Raw genomic sequence first — 11826 nt, forward strand, 5'->3', positions numbered from 1 at the left:
AAAATTTTCCATGTTTTTGGGTTTTCTTGAAATTTTCTCCCCCTAAAATCAAAAACATTATAAAAAATAATCTGGACTGTTTGATGTGGTCTACAGATATTTTTAGTTCACTTTTAGTTAATCACAATGGCAGCCTCATTAACAAGAATAAACAGTTAAGCAATTCAAAATGGACATGAAAATCAAACCGTAATGAGCTCCATCTTTCCAGATTTTCTATGTTTGCGCCACCCTCCATTGATTTGGTAATGTTTAGCACAACCATGCTCCAATGATAGACATTATGACGTATAGGAGCCCCTGCACACACATTTTAAGAAAACAGATAAATCCAAGCCCGCTTGGTCTTGGACCTCAGAATATTTTCAAAACTCTCAACAGTTTCAGTAGTTTCAGAACACTTGCTGTCTGAACACTCAGAATTGACATTTAAAACATTTAATTTTTCTGAAGTTTCAGATTTTACAGATATGACAGTGTTATCCGAACTTTCAGACTCTTTCTCAACAAAATCTTATTTGGATTTGACATTTGAGTCCTTTTTCTTGATGATCCAATGATATAACTTTGATTTGGATCTTTTCACGTAAAATTTCAAACTTTCAAACCTTTTAAGATCACAATCTTTCAAATCAACAACCTTAACAAATTTAGGTTTGATATTTGAATTGACATTTGAGCTTGTATTTTTAGATTTTGAATTTTGAAAATTTTATTTTTCTGTTTTTAAACTTACCTGGTTGATTTTAGAAGTAACAACATCTGATTTTTGAACGTAAGCGAACTTAGGACTCCTCTTATAACAAGGAGATTCCTCAGTTTGTTTACGTTTGAAAAAGAAATCCTTATTGGATCGATTTCGAGACTGGATTCCTTTCTCGCTCTCAGATGTCGTACCATGCACGAATTCAACCTTATTAACAAATTTTTGGTGGTTACCATGACCGTACTTATAACGATTAGGACACGCAAAGGACACATACCCTACTTCGTTACAGTTAAAACATCTCCTCCGGTCAACAAACTTTCTAACCGGAGGTTCTTGAACACGATCGCGCACACTTGTTTCCAATTTTATTGGTTCAGGGGAAATTGGGGTTTCAACTTGCTTATACCCCAAACCATGATCATTATAACCATAGACAACTTCCCCAAATATTTCATCTTTACCTGTCGGTTTGGGGAGAATATTGTCTAGGAGGTGAGATGCTGCTTTAAACTATTAAGCTTCAAATCAACCTTTTCATTAACAGTTTGTTTTAACATCAAAATTGTTTTCTCATTTTGATCAATCTTTTACCCCAGTGCCTTTTCACATGTTTGAAGCTTAGCATAAGCTTTCTTAATACATTTAAGCTCATTTAGTAAAGAGTCATTGTAAGTTTTTAACAATTTATTCTCCACATCGTTTTCTAAACATTCTTTATGAAGTAACTCACATTTTTCACATGAGCTTAAGTTATGAAGTTTTAATGACTCATGATTAGACTTTGATTTGATTTTAGCATGATAATGAGAAGAAGGTTCAGAGTGTACCTCGAATAACTTAACCTCTTCTACTTTCACAGTCGGGATGTCTAAACTTTCTGTTTTAGCTTGATTGAGAATAGGTTCATTTCCCTTAGCTCTAGCAGCAGCTTACTCAGCTTCATCCTCAACCTTAATTTCCCTCAATTCCAATGTCAGAGGATCACAAGTAGACTGACACCATGATTCCAAAACCAATTCTTCATCAAATTCTGAATCACCATCATTATCAAACTTTGGAGTGTTCTCAAATTCTGACTGTTTAAAATTATCCAACCCGACCATCTACCCTTATAAATGTAACGCCCGTTAATTTCGGTTTAGTGATGGAAGCTATGTAGAGTTTGTATAATTCTCGGGACTGATCCGGCATACTTCGGGGACTTCCTTGTCATTCCCATAAGTTAAATTAATTAACTTCTCATCCAAGTTGTTACATTTGTAATATATCAAAAACCCTAACACTTTTCTTTTTGGCCTGGCCGATCCCAGCTACAGCAGCAGCATAATCACCTTCATTTTATTTTTTCCATCCAATTCCAAGGTATAATACTCAAGTTCAAGGTTAGTCTAACGTCCATTATTTTACACATTAATTCATCATTATATCTCGCTTATTGATCGTCAATCGCATGTTCTAGGCTTAACCAGTGGCTGCTATTTTGTGCATATTTCAGGGCTGTTTTGATTAAGGTTCTTGCTCCATCATCTTCTTAGGTATGTCTAGTGTAACATACTTTAATATCATGAGCTATGGTTTTCGTTTGATTGGTCAATTAGTGATAGATTGATAACTAGTATTCGGTTGTCTAGATTGTTAAATTGTTGCGTTTAGCGCGAGGTTTGGAGGAATTAACAACCAATTCAATTTGTGTAGTTTCGGTTTGTTATGTAGGCTGTGGAAAAATTATTTTTTAAGTATTGGGGCTGAATTGGTTGTCGATTGCTCAATCGGGTCGGTACAACGCAAATTCACGTTTATTGGAAGTTTGTGCGTTGTGCTTGCGAGTTACCGACAGTCGTGTGGACTTGTCGGCTATGATTTTATTAAACTTGGTCCACACGGGGCTGAGTTGGTTGCTAAGTGCATAAACAACTCATAAACGCGCATATTCGTCTCATTTAGCAACTTCCGGGGGTAATTTGGGAATCCTTTGTCCCTGGGATTATCTATGGGTGGTTTTGGTAAATACAAGGCCCCGGGGGCTGTTTTAATTGAATTTGGTAAGGTCGAGGCTTTAGGTAAATCAAACCATGTTAGAACACCTCGTAGGATAAACGAGTCGATTCTGTACCGTTAGCAATCCTTGTGTGTAATCCGACAAGCGTTTGAGTTGTTGGAATACTTAGGGGTTCTCTAACTCGTTGTGATTGTGTGCCTCGTGTCACGTGAGTTCATGATGCCCTTTTTAACTCTTTTCATGTTTTGGGCTAGCATGCACACCTAATTGGTTTTACTAGTTAAACTGCTTAAATGATTACGCGTAGGCTTACTCATATTATTGAATATCTTGGGATGACTTATATATATATGTATATGCATATGTTAATTTATGGCCTATGATTGGTATTATATTAGTTCTTTTTGTTAATGGTGATTTTGGCCAGGCCAAACTATACGACTCGGGTTCTTAAATCCCATGGCCGGTTCTTAAATCCCGTCGTGGGGGGTGGGGGTGGGGGGAGGATCGTGAGGCATAATAATCATAATAATTGGTTCCTTGAGTGCATGGTGATCTTGGCCGGGTCAAAATATACGACTTAGGTTCTTAAATCCCGTGAAGGGGAGGCTCGTGTGGCATTATGTACGTGGAGATTATGTACCATCCTGGTAAGGCTAATGTGGTAGCTGACACGTTGAGCCGGAAGGAGAGACCGAAACCTATTCGTGTGAAACTTATCAGCTTATCCTTAAACCTGATATTTTGAAACAGATAGCCAACGTTCAGATGGAGGCCTTACAAGTGGAATGGATTATGTCAGAGCTTATTTGGGGTCAGGAAAAATTGTTGGAAGATGTCGGTGACGTGGTGAAGTACAAGGATGGTCGTCTATGGGTACCCAGGTATGGGGGAGTCAGGAGCAAGATTCTAGATGAAGTACACAATTCGCGCTATTCCGTTCATCCGGGCGCGACTATGATGTACCAAGATCTGAAGAAGAATTATAGGTGTCCTGCGATGAAGTATGAGGTGGCTTAGTATGTGAGTACATGTTTGACTTGTCTACAAGTTAAGGCTAAGCACCAGAAGCCGTTCGAGAAACTTCAACCCCTGGAAATACCTGAGTGGAAATGGGAGCATCTTACGATGGATTTTGTGAATAAACTGCCTCGCACTCCTAGGGGTAATTGTGACTCCATTTGGGTAATCGTGGATAGATTGACCAAGAGCGCTCATTTCTTGCCGATTCGAGAAACTTATAATTCCAAGCAGTTGGTCAATTTGTTTATTCTTGAGATTGTTTCTAGGCACGGGGTGCATGTATCTATTATTTTGGATAGGGACACGCGTTTTACCTCTAGGTTTTGGAAGAAGTTTCATGAGGAGATGGGTACCAAACTTCTCATTAGTACCGCTTATCACCCGCAGACGGATGGTCAATCCGAGAGGAGCATACAGACTCTCGAGGATATGTTGCGGGCTTGTGTTATCGATTTTGGTGGTAGTTGGGATCGTCACTTACCGTTGGTCGAGTTTTCTTATAATAATAGTTACCACGCCACTATTAGGATGCCGCCGTTTGAGATGTTGTATGGGCGTAGGTGTAGGACTCCAGTCTGTTGGGGCTCCATTGGTCAGAAACAGTTGGGTAGTTTGTAGGTGGTTGAGGCTACGACTGAGAAACTTGATAAGATTAAGGCTTTTATGAAGGCCGCTCAGGATTGTCAAAATTCCTATGCGGATAGAAGGCGAAGGCCTATTGTGTTTAAGGCCGGTGATCGGGTTATGCTAAAAGTTTCTCATTGGAAGGGAGTTATTCTTTTTCGTAAGAGGAGGAAGCTTAGTCCGAGGTTTATAGGTCTGTTCCATATCTTGTCTCGTGTTGGTGAGGTAGCTAATAGACTGGATTTGCCCGACGAGCTCGCTGGGATTCATCGTACCTTCCACCTATCACATTTGAGGAAATATTTGGTAGACGAGGGGGCCCATGTGCCTCTTGGTGATATTGAGCTAGATAGTAAGCTGAACTACGTTGAAGAACCTGTCGCTATTCTTGACCGTCACTAAAGGCGTTTGAGGAATAAAGCGGTTAGGCAGGTGAAGGTGCAATGGAGGCACCATATGGGTTCTGAGGCTACCTGGGAGTCCGAGGACGAGATGATGAAGCACTATCCGCAGTTGTTCCTGTCACAACGGGATTCGGGGACGACTCCCATTGTAAGGGGGTGGACTTGTAACGCCCGTTAATTTCGATTTAGTGATGGAAGCTATGTAAGGTTTGTATAATTCTCGGGACTAATCCAGCATACTTCGGGGACCTCCTTATCATTCCCGTAAGTTAAATTAATTAACTTCTCATCCAAGTTGTTACATCTTTCATAGTTGAGGGGGTAGAGTGCAACATTTGTAATATATCAAAAACCCTAACCCTTTTCTTTTTGGCCTGGCCAATCGTAGCTACAGCAACAGCATAATCACCTTCTTTTTCTTTTTTCCATCCAATTCCAAGGTATAATACTCAAGTTCAAGGTTAGTCTAACGTCCATGCTAGTCTTTTACACCTTAATTCATCATTATATCTCGCTTATTGATCGTCAATCGCATGTTCTAGGCTTAACCGGTGGCTGCCATTTTGTGCATCTTTCAGGGCTGTTTTGATTAAGGTTCTTGCTCCATCATCTTCTTAGGTATGTCTATTGTAACATACTTTAATATCGTGAGCTATGGTTTTCGTTTGACTGGTCAATTAGTGATAGATTGATAACTAGTATTCGGTTGTCTAGATTGTTAAATTGTTGCGTTTAGCGCGAGGTTTGGAGGAATTAACAACCAATTCAGCTTGTGTAGTTTCGGTTTGTTATGTGGGCTATGGAAAAATTGTTTTTAAGTATTGGGGCTGAATTGGTTGTCGATTGCTCAATCGGGTCGGTACAACGCAAATTCGTGTTTATTGGAAGTTTGTGCGTTGTGCTTGCGAGTTACCAACCCATCCAACTCGTGCAGTGTCGTGTGGACTTTTTGGCTATGATTTTATTAAACTTGGTCCACACGGGTCTGAGTTGGTTGCTAAGTGCATAAACAACTAATAAACGCGCATATTCGTCTCATTTAGCAACTTCCAGGGGTAATTTGGGAATCCTTTATCCTCGGGATTATCTAAGGGTGGCTTTGGTAAATACAAGGCCCTAGGGGTTGTTTTAATTGAATTTGGTGAGGTCGAGGCTTTAGGTAAATCAAACCATGTTAGAACGCCTCGTAGGATAAATGAGTCAATTCGGTACCGTTAGTAATCCTTGTGTGTAATCCGACAAGCCTTTGAGTTGTGAGAATACTTAGGGGTTCCCTAGCTTGTTGTGATTGTGTGCCTTGTGTTAGGTGAGTTCATGATATCCTTTTTAACTCTTTTCATGTTTTGGGCTAGAATACACACCTAATTGGTTTTACTCGTTAAACTATTTAAATGATTACGCGTAGGCTTACTCATATATTGAATATCTTGGGATGACTTATATATATGTATACGCATATGTTACTTTATGGCCTACGATTGGTATTATAATAGTTGTTTGTGTGAATGGTGATTTTGGCCGGGCCAAACTATACGACTCGGGTTCTTAAATCCCGTGGCGGGTTCTTAAATCCAGGGGGGAGGCTTATGTCGCATAATCATCATAATAATTGGTTCGTTGTGTGCATGGTGTTCTTGGCCGGGCCAAAAACTATACGACTCGGGTTCTTAAATCCTGTGGCGGGTTCTTAAATTCCGTGGGGGGGAGGCTAGTGTGGCATTATCATCATTATAACGGGTTCTTAAAATCCCATATCATGTGTTTAGGCGTACTCTTTAGACCGTGATTATATTATTTGGTTGTTATACCTATATGTACTTATTGTTTGTACATTTGCCTGTTATTCAATACTATTTTATACTTATGATTTTGGAATGATTTATTCATGTCATTTATTAAAAATTGAACTCACTCAGTTTTAGCTGACTTTGTGTGTATGTTAGACTGAGTTGCAGGTTAAGGACTTGAGATTACCGTTTGGACGTGCTGGAGACTACTCGGACGGTTGTAGGCATTCCTAGTTAGAGATTTTGAAATAAAACAGACATTTTATCTACATTTGGTTTTTGGGCACTTGTACCTGGGTTTGGGATGTTGAATGCTTAATCTTTTTCCGCTGTTTATTTACTCTGAAAAGGTTTTTGATAAAACGAATTACTTCTGTTTTAAATTTTTGTGAAATTTTGGATATGATTACCAACTGTAGGATTCCCGGGACTTGGGGTCTTACAATAAAAAAGACTGTTTTTAATCCATTTGCTACCCAAACCCGAAGTGAATCTGACCCATTTCAAATAGATCCTAGATTTGGCCCATTATCGATCATCTATCTTCATAAATTTATTATTTTAATCCATTGGTGTGTGAATTTATCTTATCTTAAATGGGCCGCCATGCGTTTGACCTGTGTGTGATGCGGCACGTCCCGGTTTAGTCCATTTAGCAATTTTAAATGGTTTACTGGTTTGTGATGTGTCCGATGCGGCACAACCCGTTTTGGTTATGTAATCTCATAACTAAAACCTGATTAAACTGCCTCAACTAATTGGTAGCAACTAACAAACTCCGAATACACATCAGCTATCATATGTGATCTCATAACTAAAACACAATTTAACCGCCCGAACTAAATGGTAGCAGCTAACACATTTGTAATACCCATCAATTATCATATGTAGTCTTATAACTAAAACCCGAACAGCTTGAATTACTAGAATTGACCCTACCATTCTTGTATAAAACAAAGCATGTTATAAACAAAAATGAAACATTAATTGCTTACCTCCAAGCACACAGGTCTTGATATGTTTGACAACAAACTGAAAGACATCAAACTAACATGATAAAAAACGCAGTATGATAATTGACCAGCATAACCTGCATATTAGGATATAAAAAACCTATATTTTAAACATGAAAGAAACAGTAAATGCCTCAATGAAAAAATTAAAATGAAGTTGATAAGCGTATAGAAGTAAATATTACCATCTTGACTTCCTTTACTAAAAAAATTAGTTACTGAAACAGCAACATAAGTTAGCACAACTCAATACATATAACTTTTCTCATACATGCATACTTATATAAGTGGCATGCATATAACTTACTCATTCCAGCATGTATACAATCAATCATACATAAGCAACTATTTATCATAAACATTATTCAAATGACAAACAAATCAGACAAAATATTTCCTAAAACTCGAAATGTAACTTGAATTACTCAAGCTCAAATCTTTGTTATGGTTGCAACATATGTTGCCATTTAAAAACTGTTCATACATTAGTTTTCGTCTCGTTCTTTGTTAATCATATTTGAAATAGTTTTAATGTATAGGGGTCGTTTTGTAATTATGTAATGGCTCATTCGGTATGGGTTGTCTACCGAATGAAAAAAGCTTTGTAGCTCATTCGTTAAGGCATGTTTAACAAATGTAGGTTAAAGTATTAGGGGCCATTCGATAATGTTGTTCAGTGAATGGCATGGCGAATGTGGTTCTCATTCGCTATATATGTATAAAGAATGAGTCACTATCTATAAATACCCCTGTAACCTATTTCATATTTAATAATTTGTATTTTATTGAGATTCATATCATGACTCTGCCGAAATTAACTGTCATTGCACACGCTAACACATAGTTAACCTAATCATTGTTCAAGCAATCATATCATAGACTAGATCATTTAGTGGTGAATAAGCCATGGTTTCTCAAGTGGTATCGGAGGATATGGTTGTCTGATTGACTGTATTGAACTAAGATTAGAACAATTTAAGGTGTTTCGAGACCTAATTGATTAACATTTTGTACGAATTAGTTATCAGACTTAAACGAACTTAAAATTGATCGATTAAAGCAAAATTAACTTTAAAATTGATGATGAATTGATTCAGAGATTGCTCGCTTTCATCAGTAGTTGATATGCAATGGTTTAATTGTATTGAATTGGTCAAGTGAAATGGTTTTGGATTGAGCGAGAAGATAAAGTGATGATATATTGACTTTTGTTAGCCAAAATTGGTTTGAGTTTGACGAATTTGTGGAGAATTGTTGTTTGAATTGAGTTGGATTGTGTTCCGAATGGATTACAAGTTTTGTGGTCGTGTTTTGGATTGATTTGGTAGAGTATTGGTTTGGTTTTTGAATCTGTGTTTAGAATTGATGATGAGCTCATTCGTTAATTTCTTAATTGTGGATGAATTCATTCACTACATAATTGAACTCATTCGTTAAGCAGCTAAGGGTTTGTTCTAACCGTTTTAACAACCCATTCGTTACACTGTTCACTTATTTGTCATCATACTCATTCGTTACACTCATTCTTTAACCTTATTCGCTATATTGTTCATCTTTCATTCATATTCTCATCCGTCAATTTTCATTCGTCATTAAACCTCATTCGCTACTCCATCAAAGTCTCATTCGTTATCAAATCAAAGTCTCATTCATTATCAAATCAAAGTATCATTCGCTATCAAATCAAAGTCTCATTTGCCATCACAGTTTAAAGATTTTCCAATATTCATCGCTTAACTTTCATCTTTTGAAAGTTGATACCCAAACTGTTCAATATGATAAATTATTATGCTTTAGCTTCTCAAAACACAATCATGCAACAAATGTTGAATTATGACACCGATGGTTCTCATGCCAAAACCCCAAAACTTAATAGTCTCAAGGTGGGATTTGAGATTTAGATCTCATTTGGGAGTGATTGATCTAAAATGTCTACATAATTTAGAGAACACATATATGAGATTGCTTGTTGATTCTCCTGGTTCTGGTCAAATAGAAAATACTATTTCTCATATGACGGCAGTTGAAAAGAGAGCCAATGAAATAGAAGTGAAGGCATTTTCTAGTTTGACTATGGGGTTACTAGAACATATTTTCCATCAATTCAGCCTTATCAAACAAGCTGCGGCATTTATCAATCTCTAAAAGCAAGAAGTATGGGTAATACATAGGAAAGCAAATAATCCATGTTGAAGTTTCAGTTTAAAAACTTTTATCTCATGCCTAGAGAATCTTTTGGAGAGTTATTAACAAGGTTTTGTCACTTGATGGCTGAGTTAAACAGATTTGGGTTAAATACTGATAATGAAGATAGAATTGATACTTTAAATAATGCTCTTCCCAGGTCATACTCAACATATATATTGGTACTTACTGAAAATGGTTACTCCAAAAATCCCACTCTCACTAGTGTAGATTTTGTACAAAAGTTAGAATAGAGAGAGAGAGTATGAATTAAAGTGTCAAGGTTCATCCAAAGCTGATCAAGATCCAACTTTGTATGGTGGTGCACTTCCTATTAGCAAGAGTACTTCTACTCGTATTAAAGCTTTTTATACCCAATAAATTTATGAGACTCCTCAAGAAGCTGTTCTTGAACCTCATATGTTTTCTGGTTCATTTGGTAATAGTGTTGGTTCAATTCCTTCTATTACACTAGCTAATGTAAACATGAAGGAAGCATAACAACATTTTGCTTTCATGGGAGCATTCATGACATCTTATGAACAGTTGGTGGGAAGTAAAGTTGCTACATGTTACTTGACATATGAGGATTATAATCAGATAGATCCTGATGATCTTGAGTTAATGGATCTAAAATGGAACATGGCTATAATAGTTAGGAAGATCAAGAAGTATATGGAAAGAACTGGGCATTTCCAACCATGAGCAAAAGAATTGGGTTTGATAAGTTGAAAGGTAAAATGTTACAACTGTCAAGAGCTTGGTCACTTTACCAAAGAGTGTGATAAGCCAAGGAAAGAGTATTCTCCTATTACAAGGCTCAAGATAGGAACTCCAACAAGAAGTATAATATGAATGAGTCAAAAGATAAACCAAATGTTGTAGAACTGGCAAAGCCGAGTGGTTCAAAGGAAATGATAACACATGAAGGGATTGATTAGTCAAGAAGACTTTTGGGTGATGTATCAAGTGAAGTAAAACAAGCTAACATGGCTATAATTGTTCAAAGTGAAGAGATTGTGGGTAATAATATTGAGAAGATTGTTGAGGAAAGTAAAGATCTGAGACTGATTCAGAAATGTCAAGAGTTGACGAGAAGGAAACATTTGCGTGCTTGGCTAAAATAGAAGAGGTTAGTTCTGACTCTTCTAAGACTGTTTCTACTGAATCTAAAAATCTAAGTTCATCTGTTGTGGATGAGTCTCATAAAATTGTATGTTCTCATTGTGTTGAGACTAATTCTAAGCTTGAAAAGATGCGTCAACACAATGTGAATTTAATATTTGATCATGCCATCGTTCATAATAATTATTGGATAATGGTCAAAAGTGTTCAAGATTATAAACAAAAATTCAATGCTTTATCCGAGAGTAATCACAATCTTAATGCAGAATATGCTACCAAACAAAGCAATGTAGAACATCAGTTTCAAGAATTTTTGAACTTCGAGCCAAAAAAACTGAGTTTGAAAATGAAGTAATGGAGTTAAAGAATAAATTGTTTATCTCTAGTACCTCATGTTCAAGCAATTCGGTTTTGCCTTAAACTGATGATGGTATGGTAGTGGAAGATATGTACGAACCATTGGTGGGTGACAAGAAAAAGAATATTCCACTGGAAAATCATATACTTTGTGAAGCACATGATTTAGAGAAATCTAAATCTGGTTATAGTACTTCTCATGCAAATTCTAAGCTATCTAAGAAAAAGGTGACCTGAGATGAGGATTTGATAAAGTTTGTAAATCTTGTTAGTAATGAGAGAGTGAGAAGAGGTAGGGTTTACAAATTCAAAGGGGGTAAATCAATTGTTTGTCGATGAAGTATTTCATTTGAGTTTGGTGAAACCTGAAATAATTGAAAGAGTGTTTAATTGGGGGACACCAGGTTTGACTGAAATTGAAAAGTCTTTTGGGGAATCAAGAGTGATACAAACTAAACCTCAAATGAAAAGTCAATCAAATTTGATAAAACCTATAAAGTTTGTGAAATCATCTGGGTCACTTCAAAGTTTTTCTGAGTGTTCAAATTTGGATTTTTACAAAAATAAATATGAAAACAAGTTAGAAAACTTAAATGTGAAG

This window comes from Bidens hawaiensis, unplaced genomic scaffold (genome assembly GCF_021521415.1).
Source record: "Bidens hawaiensis isolate Kalapana, Puna unplaced genomic scaffold, B.hawaiensis_p1.1 tig00015319_1, whole genome shotgun sequence".
NCBI lineage: Eukaryota > Viridiplantae > Streptophyta > Magnoliopsida > Asterales > Asteraceae > Bidens > Bidens hawaiensis.